Source organism: Nerophis lumbriciformis, linkage group LG07 (assembly GCF_033978685.3).
Source record: "Nerophis lumbriciformis linkage group LG07, RoL_Nlum_v2.1, whole genome shotgun sequence".
Lineage (NCBI taxonomy): Eukaryota > Metazoa > Chordata > Actinopteri > Syngnathiformes > Syngnathidae > Nerophis > Nerophis lumbriciformis.
The window spans coordinates 40,027,005-40,048,313 of record NC_084554.2 but is presented as its reverse complement, the minus strand read 5'-3'; the positions used below and the strand labels follow the sequence as shown (position 1 = coordinate 40,048,313).

The window sequence follows — 21,309 nt, the reverse complement described above, 5'->3', positions numbered from 1 at the left end:
AACTATTGTAGTGGCGTTCTGTACAAAAAGTGCACTTTAATTTAGTGTTGTTTTGATAAGTCATCTTAGTGACATCATGCACAGAAGTGCACTAATAGCTTGTTTTAAAATGTCTCTGACAATCTTGCACTTTCTGTTTTGGAAATGACATGAATGTTTGTGCCACTGCTTAATAACTGTTTAATAAATACAGTTTTGGTAAATTGACTTAATTGTGATTTCCCTCTCTGCATGAAAGTTTAAAATGAGCATATATTAATGCAGTATGAACAAGAATGTTTTAATGTAGACACATAGAATCATCATAGTGCTGTGATTATATGCATCAAGTGTTCATTCAATGCTAAGGAAAAATATCGAGATTTATATCGTGTATCGTGACATGGCCCCAAAATATCGAGATATAAATAAAAGGCCATATCGCCCAGCCCTACATTGATATTATACGTGTGGGCCCATAGATAGAAATGCCGTTGAATTTAGCTTTGATGTAGCAAACTACTTTTGCTGTGTAGCTTGTAGTGTAGCTTGCTACAATTATCCAGAGATCGCTTCCCCTGTAGCTTAGCTACATTTAATCGAGAGTAACTTGTAGCTTAGCTTACTACATTTTCCAAGTAGCTTGTCCATCACTGATAGATACCAAAACTCATTTTAGAAATAAATAGCATTCAAGTTATTAGCATGAAATGAAAGTTTATATAGTTACAGCAATTTTTAAAGCTTTACATGGACTGGTACCTCAGTATGTCTCGGACCTCATCCAAATTTACACTCCTGCGCGCGCTCTGATGTCCGAGAGCCAGCTCCAGCTCGTGGTGCCCAAGACCGGACTTAAATCCAGGGGAGACAGGGCCTTCTCCGTGGTCGACCCTAAGCTCTGGAACACTCTGACCCTCCATTTTTGAACTGCTCCCACAGTGCAGTGTTTTAAGTCTTGTCTTAAGACCCACTTTTATTCTCTGGCTTTTAACACTACGTGAGTTGTGTGGTCCTCTGTTGTCTTCTGTGTTTTTAAAATTTTGATTTCTATTTACTGTTTTAATTGGTTTTACCCGTTTTAAATCATATTTATTTTATATTGGGGTTTTTTATATTGGTTTTATATGTATTTATTTTTTGTTTTTATTCAGTCATTGGTGGAGCTAAGGATAATATTTGAATATTGTTTTTAATATTGTTGTGCAGCACTTTGGAAACATTTTGTTTTTTAAATGTGCTATATAAATAAAGTGGATTGGATTGGATTGGATAGTCAGAATTTCAACAGGAACACCCCTCGAAGTCAGATTTTCTCCTCGGAAAGTCGGAGCTTTCTCACCACCCCGAGTTGGCTTCAAATATGGCTGCTCTGAATGCAAAACACAATATAAGCTTCTATAACTGCCATTATTAGCACTTTTGATTAGTTTTTGTCGTTCTAAATCAGCCAAATACGATCTATTGTTAGACGTTTATATATGGTAACGTTACTGTAGTGTAAACACATTTTTTTTGTGTGGTAAATATATATATATATATATATATATATATATATATATATATATATATATATATTGTTGCGTTTGGACCAGTTGTTCCTCCCAGAGAATTCAAGTTTCTGGTCGTCGCTCCCAAGCTCTTTACGACACTTAAAGCTGAGTAAAAGAACCACCAGAGACAGAATAGGTATTTTGTAATATATTTGCAAAGCTTTGTAAATATCATGAGACCAGCATAGAACATTCAATCGCGCAGCTAAGATGGTCTGATCTAAAAAATGGAAACCTTCTATTCTATAAAGTCTCTCTCCCTCCCACCCTCGCTGTCTTGTCTTTCCAGCCCAAACACATGCCCATTGTCCTCCGCACCTGGACATAAGAAGAGATAAAAGAAGGAGTACCTCTCCTCCTTACATTCCACAGTCAAGGTTTAGCACACAGTATTTGCAGACAACCAAAAGACCACAATTGGAAGAAAAACACTAGCTGTTTTGTAATATGATTATGAAATTAAAGAAGTAACACTTAAATACGGATATATGTAAATATCTGCCTCCGACAATATACATACATGTTCTACATCGCTAGCAATAGTGTCTGTGTTTCCTCCTTATCCACTGTATTTGAAGGTTGCAGAAAGAGACCATATTTTCCCATAAGTTGTTTATATTCAGGCAAAGCAGGTTCAAAAATAGCTTTTCGGCGATGTGGCCATCTTGATTTACGACCTTGTAACTGGAATGCTCACAACTCGGCTGTGACGTCATTCTCAGTTCCGACTTTCAACTTCCAAGGTAAAAATGTTAATTATCAGTAATTTTGCTAAATATCTTTACAAGCTAACTAGCCACATAAACTAATTACCACAGATCATTAGACAGAGTGTTTGTTACCTCGCTTCACAAGCAAACTAACCACACAAGCTAACTAAAGCAGATCAATAGACAGACAGTTTTGCTAACTAGCTTCATTAGCTAATTAGCCGCCTATGCTATCTAGCTATGCCGGATAGAGTTCAAGTTGGCAAAAATGTTTTCCAAAAAATAAAAAATTATTATTCAGAGCCTGACTACCTCCTTATTTATTGTCTTTGTCAAGGAAAAATCTTTGATGCTTTGCATTTGAAGCGGGTGTGCTGAATAAAATGCACAACGGGAAACTGGGAGTTGGGGAGATTAAACAGCCTATTCAGAGATCAGACGTGCAAGCGTGCGGGCTAATATTTATTCGTACCTCCAAGCTCATTCATTGTCACGCTGCGGGCCTCGTCAAATTATTTCCATTACGTCCTGAACTTTTGACGCCGAAGATTGACGTCCGTCTCTGCCTGTCACAGATCCAAAGATGCTGAACCTGCAGGGAAATTACATCAGTGTCATCTGGTTAGATTTTTATTAAAGTTGTGCTTCAACTAGGCAGCAAAGTACAAACCCCAAAACCAGTGAAGTTGGCAAATTGTGTCAATCGTAAATAAAAACAGAATACAATGACTTGCAAATCCTTTTCAACTTGTATTCAATTGAATAAACTGCAAAGACAAGATACTTAACGTTCGAACTGGAAAACTTTATTTTTTGCAAACATTAGCTCATTTGGAATTAGATGCCTGCAACATGTTTCAAAAAAGCTGGCAGAAGTGGAAAAAAAGACTGAGAAAGTTGAGGAATGCTCATCAAACACTTATTTGGAACATCCCACAGGTGAACAGGCTAATTGGGAACAGGTGGGTGCCATGATTGGGTATAAAAGCAGCTTCCATGAAATGCTCAGTCTTTCACAAACAAGGATGAGGTGAGGGTCAGCACTTTGTGAACAAATGCGTGAGCAAATTGTCGAACAGTTCAAGAACAACATTTCTCAACCAGCTATTGCAAGAAATTTAGGGATTTTACCATCTAAGTCACTGCACGTAACATTGAATGCCTGTGACCTTGGATCCCTCAGGCGGTACTGCATCAAAAACCGACATTAGTGTGTAAAGGATATCACCACTCATCACTACTATGCAAAGCAAAAGCCATTTATCAACAACACCCAGAAATGCTGCCGGCTTCGATTCCGGCTTCCACTTTGCATCAGTCCATGTAAGATGGACTGATGCAAAGTGGAAAAGTGTTCTGTGGTCTGACGAGTCAACATTTCAAATTGTTTTTGGAAACTGTGGACGTCGTGTCCTCCGGAACAAAGAGGAAAAGAACCATCCGGATTGTTATAGGCGCAAAGTTGAAAATCCAGCATCTGTGATGGTAAGGGGGTGTATTAGTGCCCAAGGCATGGGTAACTTACACATCTGTAAAGGCAGCATTAATGCTGAAAGGTACATAGAGCTTTTGGAGCAACATATGTTGCCATCCAAGCAACATTATCATGGACACCCCTGCTTATTTCAGCAAGACAATGACAAAAGCCACGTGTTACAACAGCGTGGCTTCATAGTAAAAGAGTGTGGGTACTAGACAGGCCTGCCTGTAGTCCAGACCTGTCTCCCATTGAAAATATGTGGCGCATTATGAAGCCTAAAATACCACAACGGAGACCCCGGACTGTTGAACAACTTAAGCTGTACATCAAGCAAGAATGGGAAAGAATTCCACCTGAAAAGCTTAAAAAATGTGTCTCCTTAGTTCCCAAACGTTTACTGAGTGTTGTTAAAAGGAAAGGCCATGTAACACAGTGGTAAAAATGCCCCTGTGCCAATTTTTTTGCAATGTGTTTCTGCCATTAAATTCTAAATGAATGATTATTTTTAAGTTTCTCAGTTCAAACATTAAATATCTTGTCTTTGCAGTCTATTCAATAAGTTGAAAATGATTTGCAAATCATTGTATTCTGTTTTTTTTTTTTCACGAATTACACAACGTGCCAACTTCACTGGTTTTGGGTTTTGTAGAACAACATAATACTTGTGATTATTGTTTCGTGGTCACATCCCCAGCTTGAAATCACTACGTTCATGCAGAAGGCCAAAAATAATATCATATATATTGAAGTAATTGTATCACAGTGCTACCAGTATATTAAATATAAAAAACCCTTGAAATGAAAGCAAAAAGCTGCTGCAAGGTAGCTGCCATTGAAGTGTAAATATTGCAACATCCGGCAGGTCAAAGACTGAAGCGGAGATATTTTTAAAACATCTTTTTATCCGACTTTTATGCACCTCGCTCTTTGCGTCTCCTCAGGAAGCAGCAGCAGCAGTGAGTAATTGTCGCTGCTTCTGAAGGCATTTTGAAGCTATATTAAGAGCAGTGTTGTCGGGTCTGGAAGGTACAGACAGAGGCTTCCAAGGAAATGTGCGTAACACGACTAAAACTCCTCGAAACCAGATTTGTCGGAAAAATTCAAACTACACTGTAAAAAAAGGATCATTAAAACTTTGGCAAGCAATTGTTAAATAGCAACAGTAAAACACCCTAAAAACAAAAATAGTTGTAACAAATGCAGTAGATTCCTTCAAACCAAGAAACAGTGGATAACCTAAATGACATTGGTTATATTACGTAGAAAACACATGACTTTACTGTGAAAATGTAAAAAAAAAAATAGTACAATTAGAGATGTCCGATAATATCGGCCTGCCGATAGTATCGGCCGATAAATGCGTTAAAATGTAATATCGGAAATTTTTGGTATTGTTTTTTTTAATTATCGTTATCGTTTTTTTTTTTTGTTTTTTTTTTTTAAATCAACATAAAAAACACAAGATACACTTACAATTAGTGCACCAACCCAAAAAACCTCCCTCCCCCATTTACACTCATTCACACTCATTCATACAAAAGGGTTGTTTCTTTCTGTTATTAATATTCTGGTTCCTACATTATATATCAATATATATCAATACAGTCTGCAAGAGATACAGTCCGTAAGCACACATGATTGTGCGTGCTGCTGGTCCACTAATAGTACTAACCTTTAACAGTTAATTTTACTAATTTTCATTAATTACTAGTTTCTATGTAACTGTTTTTATATTGTTTTACTTTAATTTTTATTCAAGAAAATGTTTTTAATTTATTTATCTTATTTTATTTTATAAAAATTTTTTAAAAGTACCTTATCTTCACCATACCTGGTTGTCCAAATTAGGCATAATAATGTGTTAATTCCACGACTGTATATATCGGTTGATATCGGTATCGGTTGATATCGGTATCGGTAATTAAAGAGTTGGACAATATCGGATTATCGGATTATCGGATATCGGCGAAAAGCCATTATCGGACATCTCTAAGTACAATGCATTTGCACATACTGTAATATCACACGCATGCAAATAAAATTTACGTTATTACTCTGTCTGAATTAAAGACGTTGCAGATTGTAAATTTTAATTTAAAGCATACCTTAATTGTTTTAGTGTTAAAGAATTAGCCTAGTTAACCTTTGGCTAACAACATGTTTTTTTGTATTTTTGTGGCAAGGCGAATGTTGTCCGTCTATCTGTGTTGGCCCTGCAATGAGGCGGCGACTTGTCCAGGGTGTACCCTGCCTACCGCCCGAATGCAGCTGAGATAGGCTCCAGCAACCCCCGCCACCCTGCAATGGACAAGCGGTAGAAAATGGATGGATGGATGGGTTTCTGACATTGAGGGGTGATGTCTATGTGCTTCATTGCAAACTGCACCGAAATGAACCACGCTCTGTGTTTAAGTGTGCTGGAACTGGTGGCAAGCAGCTATTTAACAGTTACGGAGCATTTAAGGCTCATTTTTAACAGCTCTCTTGAAGGAACATGTTGTGAGTTGTCCAGTGAAAGGTTGTACACATTTTAAAATCATGTACTGCTCACATGTGTTGGAAACACAGGCATTTTGCAGACACTAGTATTGGTTACAGGGCAGCAGAGTGGTACTGTTGTTAGCATTTGTACCTCATAGTGAGAAGGCCTTGGGTTCGGTTCCCGGGCTAGGGGTTTTGTGTGTGGAGTTTGCATGTTCTCCCTGTGACTGCGTGGGTTCTCTCCGGCTTCCTTCCACATCTAATGACATACACCCTGATTGGTAACACTAAAACATGCCCTAATTAGTTTTACAGTGAATTCCTGGCAACCACAACTGCCAGTATTTTGCCGTGAAGGCCAAAAAAAAATGTTCGTAAACAGGTTAACAATATGTCAGTTTTTCATAGTAAGTTATCATAAGCCAAAACAACTATCACTGTAAAATTAAGGGATTCAACACCAACATAAAGTAATGTCCTATACATCGTGATTGTATTTTTTCCGGTGAATTTCTGGCAACCACAGCTGCCAGTATTTTACCCTGAATTGTGCAGATTTGTTTACATTGCACAAGCACTTAAATGGGCAAATGTCCCACTCAAGAAACCATCAAACGTATTTAAAGTTATAAAATTGCCATGACCAAGTTCTCCTATAGCTTGATGCTGTTGGCCGCTCTGAATGCGATTGTCCCTAAATTGCACATGAAGACAAATTGGCAAAAATGGTTGTTTATGATTTAGACTCTGACCTTATTTTTGCTGTTTTTTGGTCATAAATGTGTTTAATGTTAGTCCGTTGATTGGTGTCAAACTGAAATGATTTCAACCAGAAACAATGACACTTTCCCTATTAACGCACCATATATAGAAACTTCCTGTGAAGACATAGTCATGTGAATTTTTCAACGTGAATTTCGGATAAACCTATTAACCCAGTGGTTAAAAAATATATAAATGATTGCCATTTGATGAAGGAAAGAAGGCCAGCAGCCCTGAAACAAGAGATAGACTTTAAGGTAAAGCACAAGAAAACTAAACCCAAAAAGTCTTCTATACTTGTGACCAAAAACCAGCAAGGAACCTGAACCCGCCGAGAAAATGATTGACAGCTGGAGCTACAGTTGAAGCTCACAGTCGGAGGAGCTCTCACAGGTTTTCTTTGGAGCCTTTATGTGCAGAATAGCAGAATAACACAATAACGACGGCCTGAAGGGAAAAAAATGTGACCCACTTTGAAGAAGTGGCCATGGCCCGCCATCCATTAGGCATCAAACCAGGAGCACATTTTATTGGATAATCATGGATTCTGGATTGTATTCCAGCTGCAGGGAAGTGGTTTCCTTTTTTATCCTAAGCTAGAAATGTAACTACTGCTATTATTATTGTTTTTTTTATCTTGTGTCTGATAACAAATATTCAATATATTGCTCACAGCCAGTAGGAGGTGCACCTGAAAGGCATGTGAGGATTGACGTGATGTCTTAAACTATATTTAATCCACTTTACTTTAAAAATACTGCTGATAATATCAATTTAAACAAAAATTTTTTCTTTTATTTAGTTCATTGTATTCCAAACCCCACAAAAGCTATGCTAGCAAAGTATTGTAAAGCCATATTAATGTTTATTGGGCGTGCGTTAGTTAGCAGGCTACTTTCTGTTTAATGGACGCTTAAAAGACACAAAAAGACAAAACTACGTAAATTCCTCTATCCTATTCTCTATTTCTCTAAAAGCTGCAAAGGCGCTATTAACATGCTTTGTTTATTATTATTCTCCCACTTCGATGGCTTTTTTGAGGCTTGTAACAAGCACGAAAACTCAGCAATGTTTGCAAAATGTGTTAAGTTCGGCAAAATGTTTTATATTTTTGGGGTCCCAAACATGAAATTTCAAAATCAATTCTCTGGTGCCCCTTTGAAAATTACAAAAAATTGTTGTCAGGAAAATCACTGGAGACGTCTATCATGACAAGACCTACCGTATTTTTCAGACTATAAGGCGCACTTAAAATGCTTTCATTTACTCAAAAATCGACAGTGCACCTCTTAACCCGGTGCAACTTATGTATGGCATAATTCTGGTTGTGCTAACCGACCTCGAAGCTATTTTATTTGGTACATGGTGTAATGATAAGTGTGACCAGTAGATGGCAGTCACACATAAGAGATACATGTAAACTGCAAGATGACGCCAGTAAACAACACCAAAACGTAAAATGTTCCATTGAGAATATAGAACATTACACACGACGCTCAAAAATCTGTCAAAATGTTTTTAGTATGACTTCGGTAAGCTATGAAGCCGCACCGCTTGATGGATTGTCGGCGCATTAAACATACAAGTATTATTATGGTGCGTGTATAAAGACCACAAAATGGCACCTATTAGCAGACATTATCTGGTGTTTTGTTTCGCAATATTATGCAAAACCAACTTTTCTTACCTTCTGGTACCTGCTGACGTGTATTTGGGGTCTGCATAAGTCCTGAAAATTTGAGCGCCTCCGCCATTGTAGTCTGCGCCGACACCATAGTGGATAAGTTTCTTCTTTTTCTCTATCTTCTTATGTGGCATTCATCTTCCACTGTTGCCATTTCTAATATAAAGTAGTGTAAAGTTCTTACTTATATCTGTCAGTAGACTAGCTATTAAAGCGCTAAAAACGGTAGTGGGTTTACATTTTTCACTCACGGAACTTTAGTTATTAGAAGGTTCCGGTCGGACGGTTTTTCACGGCTTTGATGTTGCATTATTGAACTACGGATGAGAAGGTGCTGCTCCGTTATTGATTTAAGCAGTGTTGGGTTAGTTACTGAAAACCAGTAACTAGTTACAGTTACTAGTTACTTTATTTCAAAAGTAACTCAGTTACTAACTCAGTTACTTACACCAAAAAGTAATGCGTTACTGTGAAAAGTAACTATTTAGTTACTTCTTTTTTTCTTCTTTTTTTTTTAAAGCTCCCATTAATGCCCTTTTTGCCTTCATTTCAGTACTGTTATTGCACTGGAGAATAATACAATCTGTTGATCAACTTGACATACATTTTTATTTTCCTTTTAACATAATTAATGAAAAACAGTGCAACATAAAAAGGCATTCCTCCTTTCTTTAAACTTGAACCAATGACCATTAATAAAAAACAAGTTTAAGTGCAACATAAGAAGAAACATCATCTTCCTTGAAACATAGGTAGTGAAATAAAGCCTGACATCTGGAGTGATGCTGCTGTCTTCCACACTTGGAGCCATGGATTGTAGAATCCTTGTTTTCAGTGGCAGGATCATTGACACAGATGGTGAAGTTTCAGTGCTCAGTAGAGATGGAACACTTTTGAGGGGTTTAAGCACCTGGAGGACCTCATCTGCCACTCTCACATCATCATCAGACAGGGTGACATTTGTCTTCAGGGTGTTGTGGGTCAATGCAGAGTATATAGCTGCCTGCTGCTCCAACATACCATAAGTGGAGTTCCACCTCGTTGGGACATCATGTATGAGCAGGCAGCTTTAGCATTTCTTGCTTTGTCTTAAGCACATGAGCAGCTGTTGTGCTCGGGTGGAAGTAAGAAACCTTCCTGATCCTCCCAAAGAGGCGCTCCATCCTATTGACTGAGATTCCCTTCTGTGATGCCAAATTCACTACATGTGCAAAGCACCTATCTGTGGTCCCAGTCCTGCCTCATTCTCTGTAATTATTTGATTTTTGGCATTATCACGTGTGACTGGGATATCTTTATCTTCCAACACTGGATTTAAGTGAAGTCTGAATGTCATTAAAACAGTTAGCTCCATCTTTTGACACTTCTTCCACTCCCGACCTTGCACGCTACACCGCTACAACAAAGATGACGGGGAGAAGACGCTGCCAAAGGTGAGCCACGTAAATAAGACCGCCCACAAAACGGCGCATCCGGAAACGACTATCAGAAAGCGGCTCGAAGATGATCTGTAAAACATAATCTATGCAACACTTTCACCAAAGAACCACCATTACATGTTATGTAGATGACAAGATAGTGTTTTACATTTAGAAAAAAATCATAATATGACCCCTTTAATGCACCTTACAATCCGGTGCGCCTTTTGTATGAAAATAGACTTATATAGACCCGCTCATCGGCAGTGTGCCTTTTAATCCGGTGCGTCCAATGGTCCGAAAAATACCGTACGCACAAGTCTCAAGAACCTGTATTTGAAAACAAACCGGCTAGTCGGCCATCTTGGTTTCTGTCGGCCATTATTTGGCCAAAAACAGGGATCGTACTTTAACAAACTCGTCCTAGAGACTTTGACCAAACGAGCCGTGGTTCAAATCAAATCAAATCAACTTGGTGGAGGGTTAAAAACTGCAAAGTAAGTGATTTTGCCTACGCAATAAGATGTAGGCGTGAAGTGGCACCAAACTTTGATCTGATGGTTTGCCACAAAACTTTGTAACTCGGCTCCACGAAGTCAAATCTTGATGAATAATTGGTTCAAATTATGAAAATATGATATGAGGCCTTAAAGGGGAACATTATCACCAGACCTATGTAAGCGTCAATATATACCTTGATGTTGCAGAAAAAAGACCATATATTTTTTTAACCGATTTCCGAACTCTAAATGGGTGAATTGTGGCGAATTAAACGCCTTTCTATTATTCGCTCACGTTGTGCCGTCACATCGGGAAGCAATCCGCCATTTTCTCACTTTCGTCGGTGTGTTGTCGGAGGGTGTAACAACACGAACGGATTCAAGTTGCACCAGTGGCCCAAGGATGCGAAAGTGGCAAGAAATTGGACGAAATTTGTTCAAAATACGAGGCTCTGGGGAAAGCCGACGAAATGGTCAGTCGTTTGTTCCGCACACTTTACCGACGAAAGCTATGCTACGACAGAGATGGCAAGAATGTGTGGATATCCTGCGACACTCAAAGCAGATGCTGACATCAACTCCAAAACTGGACAGATCAGCTTTCAGGAAAAGAGAGCGGATGAGGGTATGTCTACAGAATATATTAATTGACGAAAACTTTATTCATGACTCGCGGTTTTACGTAATTATACATAAACTGTGTTTACCAATAATATAGCTTAAAAACATTTATTTCTTTCAATCATTCGAGTACATTCGGGTAGTCTTGTGTAATGCAGTATTTTGTGTCTATTTAGGTATGGTTAACCTGAGTGCTGAAATCGTGGAAAGATATATGTTCTTAGCGCGCCTGAAATGGGCTGTCTGCACTCTCAAAGTGCATGTTGTTGCCAAATGTATTTCATATGCTGTAAACCTAGTTCATAGTTGTTAGTTTCCTTTAATGCCAAACAAATACATACCAATCGTTGGTTAGAAGGCGATCGCCGAATTCGTTCTCGCTTTCTCCCGTGTCGCTGGCTGTCGTGTCGTTTTTGTCGGTTTCGCTTGCATACGGTTCAAACCGATATGGCTCAATAGCTTCAGTTTCTTCTTCAATTTCGTTTTCGCTACCTGCCTCCACACTACAACCATCCGTTTCAATACATGCGTAATCTGTTGAATCGCTTAAGCCGCTGAAATCCAAGTCTGAATCCGAGCTAATGTCGCTATACCTTGCTGTTCTATCCGCCATGTTTGTTTGTATTGGCATCACTGTGTGACGTCACAGGAAAATGGATGGGTGTATATAACGATGATTAAAATCAGGCACTTAGAAGCTTTTTTTAGGGATATTGCGTGATGGGTAAAATTAAAAAAAAAACTTCGAAAAATAAAATAAGCCACTGGGAACTGATTTTTAATGGTTTTAACCCTTCTGAAATTGTGATAATGTTCCCCTTTAAGTTCAGGAACTGATCAAAACTAGACGTTGATATCGACACCAGTATCGCCCCCTTGTGGTGGAAAATTATAACAGTCGCAACTTCATTCCACATGCTCCAATCTTCCAGAATTTTTTTGATGGTGGGTCGGGGCATTGAGAATGATGTGATCGTATGTGTCATGCCTGCCCACCGACCCGCGTGAACCCCGAGTTGTATGGGGGTGCGAGGGCCCATTCAACGATGCTAGCATAACACAATGCTAGCGTGTTCATCAAAACATGGCTGTGTTGCTTCCTGTGTCAAAATAATATTCACTTTATACCCAATAGTAATGTAGTTTAGTCGCGAGTAAAAACTATTTTCTGGTTCATGGAAGCTAAAGCAAGTTGTTGTATGCATAATCCTGCGAGCGAAGAAGATAGCAAAGAAACCAAAACAAGCAATTAGAGTACACTTGTAAGCAGAGCAACTTTACAAAAAAATAATTGTGTCTCTTCTGGCAACATTTATAGCATTTAATCATTCTCTTCCCATTAAAAAAGGCTTAAAAATTAAACTGCACACACATAATGTGATTTTAAACTTCACAAAGTTATATTATCTCATGCTCAGGCGGAGAAATCCTCATGTTATCGCTTCCTTGAGTAATTTCACAGCGCTTAGAGTCCAAATTACCAAATCTCTCTTTAATCTGCAAGACACAAGCAGTATGTGACTCACCACAAAAAAAAAAAAAACATGATCCAATCTCCTCGCAGGGCTTTTATTTAAAAAAAAAAAAAAAAAAAATCCAAGAAAAAAGCCACTGGAACCAAAAAGAATCGTTGTTGTAGAGATGGAACGAGCAGAGTATCAATTGGTTGCCTTATTTAGTAATGCACATCACAGGAAATGCTATTATTATTTTGTCTGTCAATGCCGAAACTTGTATTTTATTTGATACTATTCAAAATTAAGGTATCATAGTCTGTGATAACGCATTTTCATTGAATATTTGGGTTTCTTTGTTTGCATGTTAACTCGCAGGTTACGTCCTAGTTTGTGGACGCAAAAATAGTTCCAACATTAGCTCTCTGAAACAGGGTGATTGGTTTAGCTAACTAGCTAAGAAAGTAAACATACGATCAAAACAACTCCTGTCGTCCTTACACACAACTAGCACAGCAACAACTCAAAAACAATGTCAATAGTAACGCATTTTCATCGCAAACAGCGTTATATTTGTAATTTTTTTTTTTTGTACTTTAGCTCACAGAGTACTTGCTGGTTTGTGGAATGTACAAGGACTCAACCATTAGCATTTTGGAGAAGGGTTAGTAGTTCCGTTGTGCAAATCAAACACCTACATATTCATAAATTCCTCTACCCACATGTAAATGTGGGTAGAGGAATACTACTAATACTAAATACTATATTTATACTGTAAATGTGTATGTATTGTGCTGCTAGCTAACTAGCTAACAAAGATCAGAGCGATTCCTTTTCATTGTAACACATAGCTAGTCAATTTAAATATATTTAGCAATTTAATTGAATCAATTTAAACAACTGGTCTTTCCTTTAATTTAGTTTTTTTGTAAGGTGAATAAATTCAAAAGTAATGCTAGCTATTTTTTTTTTTACATCTTTTATTTAATTAGCAGGCCTACATCTTGGTTCATGCAGCCAAAAATAACTATTACAATTCTGGATTTAATAGTTCCATTCACTTCAACAAAGACTACAAAAATGCAATTCCTTTATCTGCAATTTTAACATTTCTATGCTTAATCTTGCGAGCTAACTAGCTAACAGAAAGGCATTAGCATTGCATGTTCATTAAAAAATGCCATTGTTACTATCTCTGTCAACAAACCTGAGCTGAAACCACAAAACCTCCTTTAATTACTGTATATTCAATACTATCGAAAAGTAAAGATGGCTTATTCGGTAACGTGTATTTGTTGCAAACTACATAGCATCATATTTTTTCTAGCAAGCCACGCATTCTGGAACATTCTGGAATAGTTTCATTGAAAGTCAGCTATGTATTTATCATTTGTATAGGTAGTCCTGCTCGCTAACTAGCTAACAGAGGCATTAGCATAGTTACATAAGCATGGTTATCAAAAAATACCATTGTTTTTATCTTTGTTGATAGGAAACCTCGTCCAAAAAAACACATCTAATAATTGTATATTACATACTATCCAAAAGTAATGCTAGCCTGATCCGTTGCAAACAATAGCATCATATTTGTGTTTCTTTAGCATTCCGGAACATTCTGGAATAGCTCCATTGAAAGTCAACTACCGTATTTTTCGGACTATAAGTCGCTCCAGAGTATAAGTCGCACCGGCCGAAAATGCATAATAAAGAAGGAAAAAAACATATATAAGTCGCACTGGAGTATAAGTCGCATTTTTTGGGGAAATTTATTTGATAAAAGCCAACACCAAGAATAGACATTCGAAAGGCAATTTAAAATAAAGAATAGTGAACAACAGGCTGAATAAGTGTACGTTATATGAGGCATAAATAACCAACTGAGAACGTGCCTGGTATGTTAACGTAACATATTATGGTAAGAGTCATTCAAATAACTATAACATATAGAACATGCTATACGTTTACCAAACAATCTGTCACTCATAATCGCTAAATCCGATGAAATCTTATACGTCTAGTCTCTTACGTGAATGAGCTAAATAATATTATTTGATCATTTACGGTAATGTGTTAATAATTTCACACATAAGTCGCTCCTGAGTATAAGTCGCACGCACCCCCGACCAAACTATGAAAAAACTGCGACTTATAGTCCGAAAAATACGGTATATATTTATCATTTGTATGCGTAGTTATATTTAACAAATTAGCTAGCAAAGAAAAATAAGCCCTCTCAGGCTAACTCATAGTGGTATCAGCATGTTCATTAAAACTCTCCGTTTGAATTAGTATGTTGCGCTTATCAATACATTGATTCTCATACTCACAAAGTAATTAAGTGAACCGGGGGGGTGATGAACCATCTGATGATCCGCCATGATGGCACTTTATCATCTGAGCCTTCACACAATACAATCCATACCAAAATTACAGGGTGCTTAAACGGGCCTGAAGTGGCAGCCATTAAGCAGTTATTGAACATTTTCATGTCTTCTGCAGATTAGACATGTCTGTCTTCGGGGTGCAGGCTAACGATCGCAGGTGTTCCACATCACGTTTTTTGACGCGGAACGTTCCTTTGCTGATGAGTTTGAAGATGAAGATGAACGGAAGCCATTGTTGTTTGTTGTTGTTCATGACAAATGACAGGAAGCAGGATGTTAAAGACGAGCTATTTTTAGCATTTTGATAATGATGCGACATTCTTGAAATCTATTTTTAGCTTTTTTTTTTTTAGGACGTACTCCAGCTTTTTTAGTTAGTTTCCTGTCACTTGAATCAGTGGCGCCCTCTGTGGTGAACAAGTTGAATTGCTGGAGCAAAATGGACACAACCATAAAACAAAATACAAAGGTTAGACACAAGTAGGGATGATGCTCGAAACCGATTTTGCCGGTTGTTCGATAAGAAAAGAACCGAGTCCTCGGACTCGAATCCCTTTTTGAGAACCGGTACCCGTTATCGAGACCACTATAGTAAAGAAAAAGAGCTGGTTCTTTATTCGAATCCCTGGGAACGAATCCCGTCCCGACAAGAAATGCCCCATGAGACATCACAAGAAATGACGTCACGTAGCTCAGTCATTTGTCACGGTGGGGTGCAGTGTGCTGCCGTTCGTTCTCCCGGGACGCAAAACTGACGGCTCCGGACGAAAGCGTGCAGGTAGGAGATGATTTATTTCTCATAAATCATACACATTACAACAGACAGGAACGAAACAAAAGGAAAGCGTGCCGTTCGCACGAGAAGCTAAAGCAAAAACTTACTTAGCACAGTAATACTAGAAGCTAAGGTAACTTTAGCACAGGAATCATGAGCTCGAAAACCAGAATGCCAACGTAACTGTTGCAAATGTAAACAATGAAGCCACGACGAGTGACAGGAAAAGGCAGGCTTAAATAGAGTCTCTGATGAGCAACAGGTGCACGTACAAGGCAGGTGAAAATCATAAGGAACCATGGTGACTAAAACAAACCCCGAAGTGCACAAAACAAATAAGGAAGTCCAAAATTAGCAGAACATAACTAAACAAAACATGATCCAACCACATCATAATACATCACAGTTTCATATCATTTCACTTTACAGGAGTAGGAAGAAGTAAAGCTTATTTAATCCTACCCCTTTCCCACTTCATAGCGTTTACAAATATATACATCATTTACTGACCTTTTTATAATAAAACATCTGTAAATTAGTATATACAAAAGTTTGGAATATGTAATTAATTAATTCAGTCATTATTAATATACTGAAATGAAGAATATCTTATTTTCAATAAGGTTGAAAGTATTTCTCATCATTCTTCTTCTTTGTACTTTGTAAGCACTTTTCATTTGAACAACCTCTTAAAGGCCTACTGAAATGCGATTTTCTTATTTAAACGGGGATAGCAGTTCTCCACAGGCCAATGGTAAAGCTTGACTGTCATCTTCCGGGAATGTAAACAATGAAACACCGGCTGTGTTTGTGTTGCTGCAGTCGGCCACAATACACCGCTTCCCACCTACAGCTTTCTTCTTTGCTGTCTCCATTGTTCATTGAACAAATTGCAAAAGATTCACCAACACAGATGTCCAGAATACTGTGGAATTTTGCGATGAAAACAAGCGACTTAATAGCTGGCCACCATGCTGTCCCAAAATGTCCTCTACAATCCGTGACGTCACGCGCTGACATCGTCATACCGAGACGTTTTCAGCAGGATATTTTGCGCGGAATTTAAAATTGCACTTTAGTAAGCTAACCCGGCCGAATTGGCATGTGTTGCAATGTTAAGATTTCATCATTGATATATAAACTATCAGACTGCGTGGTCGGTAGTAGTGGGTTTCAGTAGGCCTTTAAACTTGATCATATCAGTACAATGTTTAACTTCTTTACTTAATCCATTCCATCATTTACTTCCACATCATTTTAGCTGTTTGCAATTTTACCAAATCATCGAACTTTAATATTTTTGACTCAATAAATAAAGTGTTCTCTATATCCAACATTATGTATCAGTCTAATTGATCTTTTTTGTAACACGGTTAACGAATGTAGCGCACATTTGTAGTTATTTCCCCACATTTCTGCACAATAACTCAGATATGGTAATACTATAGTAGCGAGCAGTAGAGAATCTGAAGTGATTTGTTAAACCAAATATTGTGTTTTTTTCCATACACAACAACCTATCTGGACTCAATAAGAGAATCGATAAGGAATCGGTTCGATAAGAGGATTCGATAATAGGCTCGAACTCGATAATTTCTTATCAAACATCATCCCTAGACACAAGTAGACGTTGTAATATTTAAAAATGTATAGGAACGGTAGATGAAGATGGATCAGGAAGAGCGCATTGAAATATGTATGTTTGACCTAAGGAAAGGTTATGAATAATAGATGGACTTCTATAGATTGGTCTCTTGTTGTCATACATGAAGGTTCCCTCTGATTTTCATAAGATGACCATGAACATGTCCTCCACAGTGTCCTCATTGAATTACATGTATTTGAAAATGTTTAAAATGTTTTATTAAATTTGAAAAAAATTATAATAATAAATACAATAAAATACACAAACATATTAAATTAAATAATATATTGTAGCTGAGATAGGCTCCAGCGCCCCCCGCGACCCCAAAAGGGAATAAGCGGTAGAAAATGGATGGATGGATATTTTAGATATATTTAATTTGATTTATTGATGTATTCATGTAAGGACATTTAGGTGTTTAAAAAAAAAAAAAAAGGTTATTTCCCATGAATAAAAACAATATAACTTCAAACCTATTAAGACAAAAACAAGTTGAATTAATATAATATTAAAATAAGTAAAATAAACAAAATTAGTCAGAAAAAAAAGAGTTTGAAAATGAATGATAATGAATGAAAAAATATTGAAACGTAAAATGTAATGTTATTTACTTGTCTTTATGTTTTGAACATAAGAATGTATCATAACTATAATCAAACATAATCAGAGTAATGTAAAAGAATTTAGAAAATATATCTAGTTTTTAGAGTTAAAAAGTAATGTCATGAATGAAAAAAAGGAAAAAAGTACCTATTTACTTGTATTTCTATTTCAACAGGTCATAACTATAATGTAACCTAACCAGAGTTATTTAACAAGATTTTAAAATATACTTAGCTTTAAAAGAGTTAAAAATAAATGTACTGAATGGAAAAAAAACTAAAAATGTAAACATTTATTTGTAGTTCTATTTTAAATACAATTACGTGTGATAACTATAATGTCGCTTAATCAGAGTAATATAAAATAAGAAACAAAAAAAAAATGTTGCTTTAAATTGTTTCATTAGAAAACAAAGTAAACTCAATAAATACTATTATAATAAATAAAACAAACTAAAATAGACACAAAATATTGCCTCTTATTATACCTTAATCATAATCGGGTGTAAGAATTATATTGCAGATGTGAAGAAGTACAAAATACATTTATTTTTAAATATGTTCATTAGAAAAACAACCCAGTGATAATCCAAATAAACAAACATTGTGAAATACAAAATGGAAATAAAGGCTATGTTCTTATATTATTACATAAAATACATTTATATATATTCTGTTATATATATAAAATAACATGTTCAAATATTTAAAATCTACTTTAAATGCAATTAATCTAAGCTATTCACATCTACTCTTAGGGGTACTGAAGGATGTAAAAAATATATAATTGTATTAATTAAAAAACAATACAAACCAATGTTTAAAATTTTAAAACTCAGTTATTCATGTCTAAATGCAATAATTACACATATGTATCCCCTGTTCTCTTGGAGAGACGCTGGGGTGTTAAAAAAAAACAAAAAACATTTCAACACTTGACTGCAGTCACGTACTCGCCATCAATCTTCCACCTGACAGCATTTTTTCCCCCTCATTTGCATGTCATTACACTCAAGTGCAAATGAGAGCGGTTACATTTACCCGTGCGGCGGAAGGCAACTTTTAATTGATGAAATCGTACACTCTTGTTTTGCAGCAACACAGTGGACGCACAAGCATATTTTGGGATTCACGCAAGAGAGAGACGTCGATGTATAGATCATTCGCTTCAGTCAGAGACATGTGATCTATTCTTGCAAAGTTAGAGCGTCATGCTGAAACGTTAAATCTTCTTTGGCCGCTAAAAGGCTTTACAAGGACGCTCGCTATTGAGCAGCAGCAGACAGTAATGGATGGACTCGCCGCGCTAACACGGTGCTCGTTCCATCCCGCTGACTCCGGCCTTGGGCTTGGGAGACATGTCCACTCAGAGCGTTGCTTTAATGAGGCTCCCCGGGACCACTGGACCCCCTTTTGGCCTGACGCTAAAGCTAAACTAATGTTGTCGTTTGGCGGCAAAACTAGCTTCATCGCTATCTCACTCGCTCTAATCCCCACCGAAATATTTTGGTATTCCCATTTGGGTTTAATGGTATTAAAGCTTTTTACCCGCCAAAACTAAGGCGAACTAAAAATGCTACGTCCTAACAATGTCAAATACGGCAAACCCAAAAGATTTTCATACATTTTCAGTCCGATTGACGTCAAGCAGCGAACGATTGTTTAGGTGGTACATTTTTAGGTGCGGGTTGTCGTTTAAAAAAAAAAATGTCTTCAAGTCAAAGTTCGCCTGTTGCAAGGTAAAAAATGAACTTGCAACAAACCACATTGAGTCATACGTCAAATTAAAGCCCTTAGTAAGGGCTTTCTATATCTGTCGTTATTTGGGGAATATATTCCAAAATTAGACATATTTTTGGTGAAAACAGGATATGGCAGTGCCTCAAAACACTTGTATCTCAAATCGACATCATCCACTGAGATGAATTGAAATCTGTTTAGCATCATTTTAACATGTAACGTGCCTTTTAAACGGAAAATATCATATAAAAACAATATAATAGATGAATGTACTGTACAATAGTTTTTTGAGGTAATGTAAAAATACTGTACACCATAGACATCTTTGGTATTTCCTTCAAGCTAACATGCCTTTTTAACAGAAAAACAAAGTTTTAGATATTAAATATTGTATAAAAAAACAACAACACAATATAGAGTACTACAAACCACTACAGTAGTTTTTTGAAGTAAAGTAACAATAATATGCAGCATTTAGCGAAGAGAGTGGATTTCTAAAGTATCGTATTTTCCCATCTTTTAGCCGCTACTTTTTTCCTACCCTTTGAACCCAACGGCTTATAAAACGGCGCGGCTAATTAATGGCTTTTTCTTCGCTAAAGGCCATAATGTTTTGTATTCAACAAATAGTTTCCATAGACCGCAGACAGAGACACTGAAAAGGTGTGATATTGTTTGTGCCTTGGCGCCATCTTTTGGACGAGTTTGCTCACTGCAGGTGCTGCGGGTTGGAAATGTACTTCCTGTTTCGTTCCTTGGACCAGAAGTGTTTGTCCATAACGTTTCTGCTCGAAATAATTATTCGTTTATCACTCCAAGCAACGTTGGCAAGTTTTACAATATAACTAAACAATTCATACTTACTAAACTGTACCACGTGTGATGTCTGTAGGAGTGTTTCCATGTATATTTGTACGTGCTGTCGTAATGTAGTCAAGTTAGCGTTGTTAGCATTAGCGAATACGCTAACAGGTTTACAAGTGTCTGTGTTATTGACTTAGAATGGCATTCCTTTTGTATTGTTTCATTTTCGTAAATTCTCCAAAACGTCACCTTGAAGTTATTGAGTCTGTTTAGCTGATTGGAGAGCTAGCTTCCGCAGCTAGTGGGTCCATGACGATGATTTCTGTTGTTTAACTGCCATGCTCTGTGTGGAAACAATTAAAGTACGTAAATAAACATTGATCTTTCGTACCAGTATATATCTGCGGCTTATAGTCGGGTGCGGCTAATACATGTACAAATATTTACCTCTTCTAAAATTTGGTGGGTGCGGCTTGAGTACGGTTGCGCTCTATAGCCCGGAAAGTATGGCACATCCTTCCAGCTGCTTCTCTGTCAAACACATAAGCAGTGGCTTCTTCATATTTTCATAGATAAACATCCACCGTTTGGATATTCTTTCAACATTCTCGGCTGCCGTTATCAATTGGTTCTGCTTCAGTACGGTGCAGACTCGCAGTGATACACCAAATTAGCTACAGGCTTGGTCGTGTTTTTGATGATTTCTTTCTTTAATTC

At 37.2% G+C, this 21,309-nt stretch overlaps 1 long non-coding RNA gene across 1 annotated transcript in view; it reads right to left on the bottom strand.

Annotated features, from left to right (window-relative positions):
* Positions 1-21,309, bottom strand: part of LOC133609211 (uncharacterized) — a 47,383-nt gene that overhangs the window by 20,304 nt on the left and 5,770 nt on the right. Inside the window, exons 2-4 of the long non-coding RNA XR_009815674.2 lie at positions 21,040-21,123; positions 20,842-20,935; positions 2,715-2,834 (exon numbers count right to left, since the gene is read on the bottom strand). This is a non-coding gene — a long non-coding RNA (uncharacterized lncRNA). The remainder of the gene's footprint in view (positions 1-2,714; positions 2,835-20,841; positions 20,936-21,039; positions 21,124-21,309) is intronic.